The sequence below is a fragment of the Mytilus edulis genome, chromosome 3, assembly GCF_963676685.1.
Source record: "Mytilus edulis chromosome 3, xbMytEdul2.2, whole genome shotgun sequence".
Lineage (NCBI taxonomy): Eukaryota > Metazoa > Mollusca > Bivalvia > Mytilida > Mytilidae > Mytilus > Mytilus edulis.
This window is the reverse complement of record NC_092346.1, coordinates 101,326,895-101,341,659: the sequence shown is the minus strand read 5'-3', so window position 1 is coordinate 101,341,659 and position 14,765 is coordinate 101,326,895. Positions and strand designations below refer to the sequence as shown.

General features: G+C 31.8%; 1 protein-coding gene across 22 annotated transcripts in view; it reads left to right on the top strand.

Annotated features, from left to right (window-relative positions):
- The window catches only part of LOC139518001 (phospholipid scramblase 1-like), a 39,843-nt gene continuing 25,078 nt past the window's right edge, over positions 1-14,765 (top strand). For 12 of the 22 annotated variants that reach the window (XR_011663254.1, XR_011663255.1, XR_011663256.1 and 9 more), the window contains exon 1: positions 2-107. The gene's annotated coding sequence lies outside the window, so the exon portion shown is untranslated. Of the gene's footprint in view, positions 108-14,340; positions 14,430-14,765 lie in introns of those variants that run through there. The other 10 variants (XM_071309611.1, XM_071309610.1, XM_071309612.1 and 7 more) reach the window with 4 other exon arrangements.

The window sequence follows — 14,765 nt, the reverse complement described above, 5'->3', positions numbered from 1 at the left end:
GCATAAACACCGATAACAAGGGGGGATAATTCACAGGAATACGGTGCACCCTCAAACCACGCCCAAAATTTGTTTGTAAACAAGTTTCATTTGGAATTGACATTTTAGTAAGTTTTTGTCTAATATAATGTAGTATGCAATTAACACTCAGTTATTTGTAACTAATAACAAAAAGTAATTCATAACAAATAAAATACGTAAGCATGGTAGATGGTAGGTAGAGAAAACTCCAAAAATTAAAATCCAGAGACTACACCCCAAAAATTAAATGGTAAATTACCCCCAAAAATAGCAAAATGATTTTAAAATTATAATCAACATGTTTCAACACCTCAAATAAGGGATATCCCTTAGATTAGGGACTGTCCTTTAGAAAAGCGCCTAAAATGACTGTTGTAGAAAAGAAAAAGAAAAACTTTGATTTTTTAACTTGAAAGGGAAAAAAGTCATATTGACAACTGGTTAATCTGGCTTCATATTACTGTTTATTTTTGTATTGAGAAAATTCATTACGCAAGGCTAGTTTGACAAATGGTTTGTTTTATCATCTGCTTTTAAAGATGAACTTTCAGACCTAATAAACGTATTTACACTTTTGGTATTTAGCTGTATTTTGCCTCAGAATGACCTTATATCACCTCCGAATAACCTTTTGACGTCAAGCAATAATCGCTTTTTAGTTGTGACGTCAAATGTTTTGAATTATGATGTCAAAGTTTACGGGAACCTGTGTGATTATATGTAATGGCGGACAAATTTGCATACAAGTGTAAATACGTCTATTAAGACTAGTACACTGTAACTATGTCGTCTTGGGATTTGCCGTCAGAGGCAGAACAAGAGGTGGGTTCTAAGGGTTAGAACCTCCCAACTTTTGGGACGATTAATGCATTTAAATGGGGAAATATAGTTAATAAAAATGGCAATGCCTATTTGTTTTGTCTAGAGTGAAAGTAATTCAACATTCTGATAAGGTCAGTTGGTCAAGATTACTGGCAGATTTTGAATCAGCTGTGAAACTGTACGAATGTGATTTTCCTTGAAGTCTTGAATCAGTTTATATTCTGGAGGACTTGAAGCTTGTTGCTTAATCATGTTAATTTGTCAATTAGACCCCGTTCACACTTGGACATTTTTATCGATTTAAACTAGACCGGTTCACTTTAGATCGGTTTAAGAGCTAATGTGAACGCATTGAATCGATCTTCAATCGGTCTAAACTAAAACACCAAAAGAGGTAGTTTAGTTTGAATCTATCTAAAGTAAACCGATCTTACTTTAGATGTGAACGCAGAGATCGGTTAAAACTAGTACGATTGAATCGAAAATAATGTATGCGCATGTATAGCGGCAAAACTATCTCAGAGGTTCGTTGTTTAACCCATATTTTTCTGTTAAAGGTAACAGGTACGTAAATGGCTTGTCCTGCGATTTTTAAAAGAAATTGTATGCAAGTAGAACTTATTAAAAGATAATGAAAAATCGAAAAAATTCAGTTGGTCACCGATCTAATTTCCGAGTTCCAGGCATTTGAAAATGGTAATGAAACAACATAAAGTACATAGACATAACGTCAAATTTGAACCAAAAATAAGAAATTTCAAGCTTTATTTATTCTGCAATTTAAACCAATCCTACGAATTTTCTATAAAAATCAAATGTTTTTAAGGTATTATTTCCCTTTCTTTTGATATATAATTTTCATAGGGTTACCGAACTCCTCTTTCATATATCAGCCGTTGAAAGGGTGTTGTTGACGGGAAAAGAGAGAAAAATCATGACGTCGCCGAAAGGATTACGCAACGTCAAGGCTATTTCAGCAGAATTGAAAAGACAACGACTGCCTCATTATAATTTGTTTGGTTATTCAAATGCGCTATAGAGCATATTATCCTGCCTGGAAAAAAGGATTGATTAATTACCTATTATTGTTTTTGCAGTGATTATACGACGTCTTAAGTATTTATAACGTATTTCTGGAATGATTAAAAACACAATGTTTAAGGACATATGTTTATAAACTTATTGAACAGATACGATAAAAGATCTATCATTAAAATAGATTCTCCGAATGACGAGATACATTCAATGTTCACATATTCGACCACAATTTTGCTGCTTCACAATATTGGAGGCGAAATATACCGTGCAACGGGAAATTGAAACTTATAAGCCGAAAACATACTGACAATGTCATGTAAAAAAAAGAAAAACAGCCAAAAGACAAACAATGGTAAATAAATGGGGAAAGGTGTCCACGGGACACAGATGATGCCCCCGATTGCATATGGTGTTATAAAGTGCTATTACTAATAAAAACTTTAAAAGTGACGCCACCAAAATTTAAACTAGATCTGTGATTTGTTTTGGTAATCAGCATTGTGTATAAGTCTTCAAACATTTGTTTGAGGCAAACTAAAGTTAGAGAACGGAAACCAATTTTATACGATACGATGGACGGACAGACGGACAAGTGTTAAGAAAAGTAATGCCCCCTTCGCTACGGCGTGCATAAAAAAGTCACAGCATTTAACTTTTAATCCTCCGATAGTTGCAGGAGGTCATGCATATAAAATATATAAAATTATGGTTCAATGACACGAGAACTTAACATAAACATGAACACATACTTCGATCCAAATAGTACTGGTCATTTGCAAACTTAAGTAGTGTGTTTGATATGACACGAAAGGAGATGTGGGATAAATGTAGATTATAGCTAAAAGACCAACAAAAAAAAAATATTTCTAAGTTTGTTGCATATTATCCCTACTTTTTCTCCATCGTTGGGTTTGTTCCGTTATTATAGTGCGGACAGTGCATAGATGTGAATATCTAAAAACAAATGTATATAAATTCCAACTTATTTATCTTTTTTTTTTTTATTTGGTTTCGCCGCGGTTGACAATGTTTTATTTTTGAAGTGGCGGTAAAGCCGTAATTTTCAATCAGTGGATCTATATTTTTCCCTTGCCGCTTTTTCATGCTGGAAGCTTGTAATTCACAATGTTCCATTCAATTTAAATTGACTGACAAGCAACGTGTGTTCATTTCTTTTAAATTTTCGTTCATTTTGAAAGACAGTTTTACTTCGGGTTTCCCATTTGTTCATGCGGAAGGTACCATCACCACTGATTAGTCATTACGATTCTCGTTCAAGTTAATTGTCACTTTCTCTTGCTTACCTGTCTGAAATTTTATATTTTACAAATTTCATGTCACACAGAAAGTACTTAAACTCTTTTGCTTTTCAATATTTATTTTTACTAAATATGAATTATTTGTTTTTAATAGCACTAGTACTTTCATTTTCAAATTCTATTTATAGACCATATCGCGGACGTGAAAGAAAACACTGTAAAGAAAGATTTATGTTTATATTTATATGAGAAAATGGTTATATAACAGTTATAGCAGGAATATCAAATTAAAAATTATTAGTATTAACCTCTTTTTATGTGTGTCGAGGATTGAATACGTCCTAGCCGTTTTCACTCACGTAGACAGTTGTTTTGGGAAAATTTATTTCTTTGAATGCAAATGACTGAAGTGAATATAAGTCCGTGACAAAGTTTGCCTTGGAACTTCAATAAATAAAATGACAATATATAGTGTGCTTTAATTTGTTATTGTGGGAGTTTACGTGTGTAATGCATGTACGTGTTTATCAAATTCTTATCACATGTATCAATATACTACATTTCGTTTTTACGTCACATATCAACATTCCCGAGTTTTTAAGTCTCTGATCTTTGCCGATTAATACCGGCGTATAGTAAGTTCATGTATGGACAGTTACCCCAAGGTATAAACAAAATACTTCCGAGACCCATTCTTGTACTTTAAACAGTTTTGTAGAAACATAAGTTATATGCAAGCTTTAATTTGGTCAGCTAGTATGAGTAAACCTAACTCAGTTGCTCTTCGGCCATCATGACATGCCAAGTTTCTTTCATTTTCATGGGAAGAAAGCACTGTTTAACTGTTACAAGATATTTCATTTTACATGATTTAATTTTAGCTATATTTTTTATGAGATGCATTCAATACTCTTCCACCAAATTGACCATTATTCCGACGAAGCGGAATATATTCCGACATCTTGAAAATATTTTTTATGGTGTACGGGAGATAACTCCCATAGCAACAAACGCCTATTTTCCCGTTTTCCGCTAGAGGCGTTCATTTACGTACCTCTCACCTTAAAAGACCTTTAAAACAAACTGTAAACATGTTGTCTTCGCCATAGCATAGATTTGTGGAATCTGTGTCTTCTTTTCTTATGTTGATTTTTTTCTTTGCAGTATTTCCGGCGTCATGCTGTAACTTCGTTGCTACAGTTATTTTTTTCAAAATAAAAGAAAACTGCAATAACACCAGTATCAAAATTTTAAATTGTGATTCAAGAGAAACAATAACTTTATCCAATTTTTTTTCCAAGTGTGTGTATCAGCACATGAATTTGATAAATCAGTTCTATTTACACACAGTGTTTACAGTTTTACGGACAAAAAGGTTAGATCGATTGCGTTTTTAATTGTAGTGTGAACGCAGTGGTTCATATTAGACCGATAGAGATCGATATGATTAAAGATAATGTGAACGCTAACTGGTTTTATTTAGATCGATTCAAATTAGATCGATAAAAAAAAATGCTAGTGTGAACAGGGTCTTAGTCTGAAGTAATAATTATAAAAAAAGAAGATGTGGTATGATTGCCAATGAGACAACTTTTCACAAAAGACCAAAATGGCACAGAAATTAACAACTATAGGTCACCGTACGGCCTTCAACAATGTGCAAAGCCCATACTGCATAGTCAGCTATAAAAGGCCCCCAAATGACAATGTTAAACCATTCAAACAAGAAAACTAACGGCCTTATTTATATACAAAAATGAACGAAAAACAAATATGTAACACATTAACAAACAACAACCACTGAATTACAGGCTCCTGACTTGGGACAGGCACATCCATACATAATGTGTCGGGGTTTAACATGCACATTGGTGACTAGACTTTTAAGTATACTATTTAAAGTATACCATATTATTTAGTTAATGGGATTTACAACAGGATAGGGACAGGCACATCCATACATAAATTGGCGGGGTTTAACATGCACATTGATGAATAGACTTTTAAGTATACTATTTAAAGTATACCATATTATTTAGTTCATGGGATTTACAACAGGATAGGGACAGGCACATCCATACATAATGTGGCGGGGTTTAACATGCACATTGATGAATAGACTTTTAAGTATACTATTTAAAGTATACCATATTATTTAGTTCATGGGATTTACAACAGGATACATTTTTGTGTTGTAGCATGGCTATGTACATGTTTGTTTGTCTGTGTCATTCCACGCCTTGGTCATGCAACTTTTGGAACAACTTTTCTAAAAGAGGGGTCCACTTATAATTTTTAATAATAAAGAAGATATACATGATATAAGTCCATGAATATTACAAAATTCATGAACATGTTTTGACCATTTAATACCAGATACATGCATGACATGTAGTTATAGATGACCCATCATGTATAGTTCTTTGGGATAAGTTTCTTCAAATAATATAAATATGTGCCCTTTTGTACTAAAAAATGTTTTTTACAAAATATATTTATTTTTTTATCACTTAAAATTCCCCTAATAAAAGGAATAGTCATTACTTTGAAGGGCTACAACTCATTTGCAGGGTTGTTCCCAACCTGATCAAACACCATGCATTAAACTGAAGTTTAGACCAACATAAATGTATTTAACATACAGCAAATAAAATGTGTGAAATGAAGAAGGAACTCCCACTTGAATAAGGAGCACACTCATCGCGTAACTTAACAAGTTCCTGCAGTTACAATCTGAAATAACATTAATGAAAAATGAAAACAACAGGTTATACATTTCATGCATCTGAAACACTTTTCTGGATTTAACAAATATCAAAAACACTAAAAGCAGAATATTTGAAAGCAAAGGATGTATAAAAACTGAAACAATAGACCACTTTCAAGTTCATCTGTCACCGGAAAAAACTTGTCAATTATATATGCGCGCCTTTATGACGTCATTTAACAGATAGAGGGGATCGCCTGTATCCCTGAACTATTAACATTCATCAAGCGTCTTAGTGGTCATCATTGTGCAGGATAAACTAGAAATAATATTTGTTCTGTTGGTACCTTATCACAAATCCCTTATGATAGCAATGCTGAGTATCAATTATAAGAATTTAATTTGCCGAATAATTCGTGCAATATAGCATTATCATTTTACCACCAATCGCTCAACAAAGAATTGGAAGTGACAACGCCCCTAAACACATGAACAACGTTCACTAAAACCAAAGTTTTTGACAGATATACAACCAACTCGAAAGTTGTCTATTGATCGATATTAAGAGCTATATAATTAATGCTGGTTTCTAAACTAGGCCAACTTTGCCTTTTATCATGTTTATAAGAAAATGTTATTAGAATGTAGGACAATTTGAAAGTAACGACAAAAAGTCACAATTCAGTTTTTGAGATTAATTTTTTGAATAAAAAAACACTTATTTAAGAAAAACAAAAACTTTTGTATTTTTCTGGAACTATTCTTAATATATAACATTTATAAAGTAGCTTTGAAAACACAATTTATCAAAAAATCTCAATATTAATGATCATATTATTTTTAAGAAAACAAAATGTCAAAGTGGCTTGGTACTTGAAATTTCATTTTGCAAAGAAATATATATTTTGCACGATCAAAATTCAACAAATCTCCATTTATCAAGGCTAATGAACAGTTTCTTAACTGTAAAATTAATATATGTGATCAGTGATATAGAAATTTAATATTTCAAGTTTTTTCTTGTCATACTGTAATGTTTTATTCTGTTTATATAAGGTTAACAATTCAATAATAAACTTTCAATGGTATTTTTTAACGCCATGTAAAATCAGAAACTGAAACAAAGGAAATTTTGCAATGTTGCGTTAATTTTCAAGAAAGATAATGCTGGATATAATACAATGATCTTTAAACATGTGGCAAGGACTAATTGAGGCAGCACAAGCTGAAAAAAACATACAATTAGATCACATCAAATAAACTTGTTGTTCTTCATATTTTTTCAATCTTGAAATGTCATACTTTAGATGTTAAAAAAAAATCTATTTTACTTTTGCATAATATTGAAATTTTCAAGTTGACTTCAAATCAAATTTCTCTGATAAGGGATATCCAGGCGAAACTTTTTATAGTAATACATAAAAAATAGTTAATATTTATGACGAACAAAGTCGGATTGGGATTTCGCACTCGAGATATATTTTTAACGTTTTTTAATAAAGTTTTTAAATGTTATTTTTCGTTTAAATCATTTTAAGTTTAACGTGCATTTTAGTTTGTTTTGTAAACATTCACATGCGTATATATTTATTGCAAGAAATATATCAGAAACGGATGAAATGGCACACGCAGCTGCAGTTTTCATTTAATAATAACATTGAAGATAATACATGTAGAAATAACTTTAACGTTTGAGTATGGCCAAAATAACTAGAGATTGTTGTTGTCTTTTTGTATGTATCAACCAATTTGAACAGGATGAAATAATAAGGCACATACTCTCTAAGTCTGAACTATCGAATGAAGGCAAAGAAATGTATTTATTGAGTAAGGGAGCTACCATTTGATTTTTATGGGGGGGCTAGGATGAAAAATTTTGTCCTGCTTTTTTTTTTAATTGTAATCTCTGTCCTGCCTTTTTATTTTTTACTCTATTCGGTCCTGCCTATTTTTTTACTAGTTTATCCTGACTTTTTTTACCCAAATTGTCATCCTGCCTTTTTTTTTTGCCAAGATGCTCATCCTGCCTTTTTTTTTTACTCAAAACTCCTGTCCTGCCTATTTTTTTCAAATTTCATCCTAGCCCCCCCATTAAAATCAAATGGTAGCTCCCTAAATTAAAATATAAAGACGTACATGTAGATAAATCCCGTTCTAGATACAGAGAGCGAAAGCAAACGAAATTTTACATATACTTTTGACGACATATAAGTTTGTCGAGATGTATTTCTGTTACCTATATAGTATTCAAGAGTCCTGTTTAAAATATTTGATTAAACACATCAACAGTAATAAATACACACAGAAAGTATCAAAATTTTAATAGTCGTCCGAAAAATACATTTTCATTTTAGGGGATTTCAAATATGGTACCGTAGAATATTTGAAAAATTATGCTTGTCTGCATGGTCAATGATGGTTTACCACAAACAGTACCTCCTAACAAACATGACCCTGAACTGAACATCAAGACAGTCGGGTTTTGACACATATGTATCAGCATTTCAGACAAATGGAACTGGATGTAGAAATAAGATGATGTGGTATGAGTGCCAATGAAACAACTGGTCATCCAAGTCATGATTTAAAAAAGTAAACCCTTATAGGTCAAAGTAAGGTCTTCAACAGGGAGCCTTTATAGACTAGATTTGTCCACTAAACAGAATGGAGAAATGTCTGGTCGTCTTGTTGTCCGCACATAATATTTGCATCTATTATATTCTGATGTGTGTCGTAGCTTGGACTCTTAGACTTGTATAATAGTCCCAGGTCGTATTTACACATGTATAGGCCTTCAAAATTGAGACAAAACATACCCTATCGTCGGCTATAAAAGACTCCGATATGAAAAATATGAAACAATTAAATTGATTACAGCCGATTTAGCCTAGTCTTACAAACAGATATATTGGGTTATCTGTCTGATGAGTCTACTTTTAAAGGAGGGTAGTTTACCTGACCGAATAATGACTTAAGCTAACCAAAGATATTACCCTTGCCTTCACACTCAATAGAATCGGCGGTAAATTAATACCAGTATTTAACGCCCTATTGGCAAAATATATTCCACTCTTTTAGATTAAATGTTCAAAACACTGACCTTACACGACAAATTCCCACAATGAGCTCCTTTGATCTATATTTCATTTTGAATTTAATTGTCAATTGGATTTTGAATGGCAATATGAATTGATTCAATCTGAACCTGAGAAAGATCGAATAAGAGTAAGAATTAGTCAAGTTGATCCTTAAAGGGAAACTTCGCAAAAAAATCAAAAATTGATATTATGTCCATTCTGTATAAAAAGGCTCAAATTTATAGATATTAAAGTTTTATTCCGCTAGATAAGAGATCAACATCGATTTTAAAATTTGAGTATCAATTTTCTACGCTCCGCCATCTTGTCATCTTCTACGATTATAATCACGATATGTCTATAAAACACAAAGGACCAAAACTACAGTAACCGATGTAGTCGTAATTGCGTGTCGATATCTTGTCAATCGTACGATTGTTTTATCTGACTAACTATAAACTTGATACGGAAAATGTTCTTATTTTTTTTTAAATGACCATTATTATATATCTGTTATTTTTAAACTGTTAATATTGGAATTAGTTAAAGAGTCACAGTTCAAATAATAAATAAGTGTTCCGTGAAAATTGTTTTCAAAAATCTAATTCGTTCATAATTCTTTAAAGTAATAAACTTTATTCAAATAAATTCGGATCTTTCCTCATCTGATCACCAGCATGGCTAAAGGTATTACTCCCAAAGGTATTGTGAGGGGTGTGAGGACTCAGGTGACACGTCCGGGTATTCAAGCGATTTCCTGTCGGGCTTGCAAGTTCATGCATCGTTTCACTTCTGTAGGTATTGATCAGTGTACACGGCAGACTTATAACTTTCCATTTTGAACTATCAGGTGTATAATACACATCTCTGTCTTGTGTGTCCGAAAGTGATATGATGCCAATAATTTAACTCGTACGCTTGTTTATAAATAACATTTCTGGTGTAAAGAATATTATTAATGAAAATATAAAAAAATACCACAAAAAAAAAAAAAAAGACTTGAAGAAATAAAAATCTATATACATATTTTTTCCGAGGGTTAATTTGGGAAAATGTAATTTGTCAATTATAGTAAAGGACAGACTGGTACATACCAAAAATATTGATTTAAAAAATGTACGCACTTGTCGATGTTGGCTTATACGCCTGGATAGAAAGTTACGGAACTATAGTGCAATTTAAAATATATACATGTATCAGACTATATTGTATACCAAAAGAAGAAGAAGGAGAAGAAGAGAACCAGTTTGATTTAAATACAGGTCGATATATATCTTGCTTTGGTTCATCGAAGTTATGAACATAGTAAAATCCCAGTTTTATGTATCAATTAGATTGTTCTCGAATAAAGGAAGAAATTCGTCATCATCACAATTGTTCCGACATTCATGTAAAATATATGCTACTGGACGACACTAATAATCCCAAAGGGGTGTGAGTATTTTCTAGGAAAACTATTGAGTATTAAAGTTTCAAATCAATTTCGGGATTTATTTTCTTTCTTGCCGTGATATGCATGATAGCAATTTAAAGAATAAACTGCTTGTTCGCTTTAGCGGTATCAGAGACATGTATATATGTCTCTGGCGGTATTCTTGCCAGTTGAACAGCCTTATAAGTTACATTCAAAAATAGGGAAAGATGACATAAAATTCGCTGTCTTTTGTTTTTGAACATCGTTGGTCAAATAGATAGAGTATTATACGTTGTGAGACGAGGACTATTTCAACAAATACTATAAATACAAGTGGAAGTTTTCGTTTTTTGCAATTTGAGAGTAAATGATGTATCAAACGTTCAAGAATACGCATGTAAAATGTGTCACTGGATATAAAAAAAAATCAATCTCAAAACCTACTTCCGTATGGAACTTCCCCTTTCAGTGACCTGCAAATTTAACAGATGATACACTTTATAAGATTTGCATGTCCAACAACGACCCACTACTCTACATGTGTTACTGACAGCCTAAGATAGTAATTCTTCTGTTAGGTCAATTCTCTTTCGAACAATACCAGAAAACATGGAAAATAAGTTCTTTAAATTTTGACTCTGGAATTAACACCATTTTTTCGTGCGACAAACTTTATTTCTGGCGATGAGCAGACATGGACGGAAAACAATAAACAGATAGGTTTAATATTTGTTCATTCATTTAACATGTATAATATGAATACGATTGTACTTAAAAAAAACTTATATAGTTAGTTTCAAGAACAACCGGGTTCAGACAAACTGTTATGAAATCGATGCTGTTACTTATGCATTCACCCAATTCAATATTACGATCAAAGAGAGTAAATTAGTGGCAACATAGACATTCCGTTAATAACGGCATAAGTATGCAGTTAGTACACGAACACCAATCTGTGTTTTAAAAACTAGCGATGGTTGCTAAGGATATCTTGATTTCGGGAACTTTCTGCAGCTTCCATTTTATGGAGCTCTTCTTCGGTATACCCTGGCTCTAGTGCGTACCCAATATGACCATACTCGTCAAAATCTGACTCTTTTGACTGACTGGAACCACTGTTATAGTACTATCATTCTCCGAACAAGATATTTTTATTTATGATTTTATGATAAATTTTTGGACCATATATAAACTGTTCTATAAAAACAAGCACGCAAAAATCATAAGATAGAAATATAAGTAATATGTGAGTAAAGTTAATTGAATCATTTAAGTTAATATTCTTTGGGCTCGAATGTAGTTAACTAATAAATGTGTTTTATAGGATAGCTCAAATCCTCATCCAAATAATATAATCTAGTATATGTAATAAAACCCTTCCTACTACACCGAGTTTTAATGCCAAGCGGTAGACATATTTTAGGTACCAATTAAGTAATTGAATGAGTAATAGCTAACAATAATTAATCATGAATGTGCAAAGATTTAAAAACAAAAGTATTTTTCTTTGTTCGTACATATTATACTCCGATTCGGTAGATTTATCTACTTATCTTCAGATAGTTTCAGATATACATTAATACATGGCTTTCAAAAGTCTAAATGTAAGTGTTCTCGTACATTTTTTGCCTAATAAAGAAAATCAAAATGCTTTGGTAAAGCTATTTCTAATTCCCCCTTTTTAATGAGACATACATCAAGGACAAGAGGTGTATATCATTTCATTCTGACACATGAATTAAGTTTCCCGTCTTAACCGAAAATTGTTTAAATTTTATTACTTAGTAAATTAATTTATTTGAATTGAAATAAATGATACAGCAAATATAATTAAATAATTCCACGGCGATCTATTTTTATTTGTAACAAACTTGAAACTTGAATTAGTATTATAGATGTGTATATTGAATGCTCCCTTGTTTTATAATCCACTGATCCGAATAGACAGTCACACCTGGCAAGGTGTGCCCTAGAGGCGTGATTAAATACCGAAGAGCAAATAACAATTTACCTTTCAACAAGCCATCTAAGAGTATTCAATTTGCCACAGAACCGTGAATACACACATCGTATAAATCTAGTCAAAGCAGAGATAGTAAAAGGTCAATAAGAGTACACCAACATATTGTCTTTACAGATTATTGTACTTTAATTTGTTCACCTCATATATCAGTCCGAAAATGCATTAATTAATAAATTTATAACTTTTTTGGTTGTCTACTAAAATAATTCGAATATATACGTTTAACATAGAAAATTTATCTCAAATAAATACAAACAGACACTACGCGTGAAATCATAAATCATTAACAGAAAACTCAGATGACCATGACTTAAAAACAAACGAGTGAAACAAAAAAAAACACAAACATTTGAAAATTGAGCAACACGAACCCCGTGAAAAACAGATAGTGCCCTGGAAGAATCAGGAGTTCACACTTCAGTGTTTTTTTTATTATTATATTTAAGATAACACTGAAAAATAAATGAAATCGCTACCAAAATACCAAAATAAAAGAATTCTTTTATATTTGAAATCCAACAAATGAAAGTCTTTATTGTTCTGTTATTGAAGGAGAACAAAAATCGATATAAGACTGACTATCTTGCTTTGTGTGTGCTAACTGGACGATATTAGAAAAATAAGCCTTTGGTCATACTTTAAACGTTGGGTAGATTTTGTCAAGCTAAAAAAATACTGACGACCAAAATTTGATACTGTATTTCATGTAGCAGAATTCTTTTGAAAATCATCATCAATAAAATAAGTCGTTTAACAGTGTAAGCAAAAGAACGATGAAACTATGTACTCAACAATGGAGAGATTAGAAACCAATTCTATCTGCTTTGATTAAACCTATTCTACGGTATCAGAAAAAAACATTTATTCCTCGTTCCTCGTGGGAAAAAAAATAATGCACAAAATAAAAAGAAATAGATACTCTCCATTGTCCTTTATAATAGTTCGATATATTGGCTCGTCCTGTAGTTATTCCTGCAACCGGAATTGCATGTGTTAGGTAGGAACATCTATATTAAAAAAATCGTCCATATGCTAGGAAGGAACATCAGGCTTTATTTTGTCAAGCACCAGGAGAAGAGTAAACTAGTAAATTGCAGCACACTTAAATCGACGTCAAAGTGAATGATTTCAACGTTGCATTGAATTTTACGTTAGAACACATTTTCATGGGTTACCAAAATTGAAATTTCTCAACTAGTTTTTCACCGATCGTTTTCAAATTTTTTACCTTGAGTTGGCATTAGTATTTTCTGTCTACTTAATAACAAATCTGATAATTCATAATTTTTGACATAAGGGTCGTTTTTGCTTGTCGGGCGTCATATATATATATAATTAGTCTAAATAACAGCCCAACAATGTTAGATCTGTAAATTATGATATATATTTAATATACAATGTACAGTGTACATACATGTAAACGTTTAATCCCGCTGCAAATGTTTGCACCTGTCCTAAGTCAGGAATCTGATGTACAATAGTTGTCGTTTGTTTATGTAATATATACGTGTTTCTCGTTTCTCGTTTTGTTTATATAGATTAGACCGTTGGTTTTCCCCGTTTGAATGGTTTTACACTAGTAATTTTGGGGCCCTTTATAGCTTGTTGTTCGGTGTGAGCCAAAGCTCCGTGTTGAAGGCCGTACTTTAACCTATAATGGTTTACTTTTTAAATTGTTATTTGTATGGAGAGTTGTCTCATTGGCACTCACACCACATCTTCCTATATCTATTTTAATAGTACATTGTATATATGTAATGATGATTTGCAATATATTTTGATAAATTCTTTGAATTCAATCCGACTATTTAAATTTTCAACTATGATTTTAATTGTACTTGTTCATTGTAATATTAGTTTAATTTAGTAAAAATAAAAATGTCTGGAATTAAGTGTCCATTTAAATCAGGCGTGAGTGTTAAAGACATGACGTAAAGTATGTTGTTCCAGTATCTAGGCACAATAGTAAATAAAGAGTTTTCAATTGTATATTAAAAAACCAGCAGATAATCTATAATTAGCTCACAGATCAATAACCAATATCTCTAGGTTAATACCAGCCATTCAGGTAAGAGGATAAATTGGTTTCAGATTAGAGAATAATTGATAAAATAATGTACATTTGTCACATTTGTAGAAACTAAATGATGAATTAATAGACATGTTTAACTTGTGCTTGTAAATAAGTTATTACAACATATACAAGCTAAATTTTGAAATGATACGTATACGTAGTAAGATATACATGTAATACTTGTAGAACAGGTAACTGAGGTTGTACCTTTAAAACAGTTTTTTGTTAATGCATAAACTGGCTTTATAATAAGTGCTCTTTGTGAGTTTAAAATGTATTTACATTTACCTCATTTATCTCAGTGGCAGATCTAGAACTTCTCATAAGGGG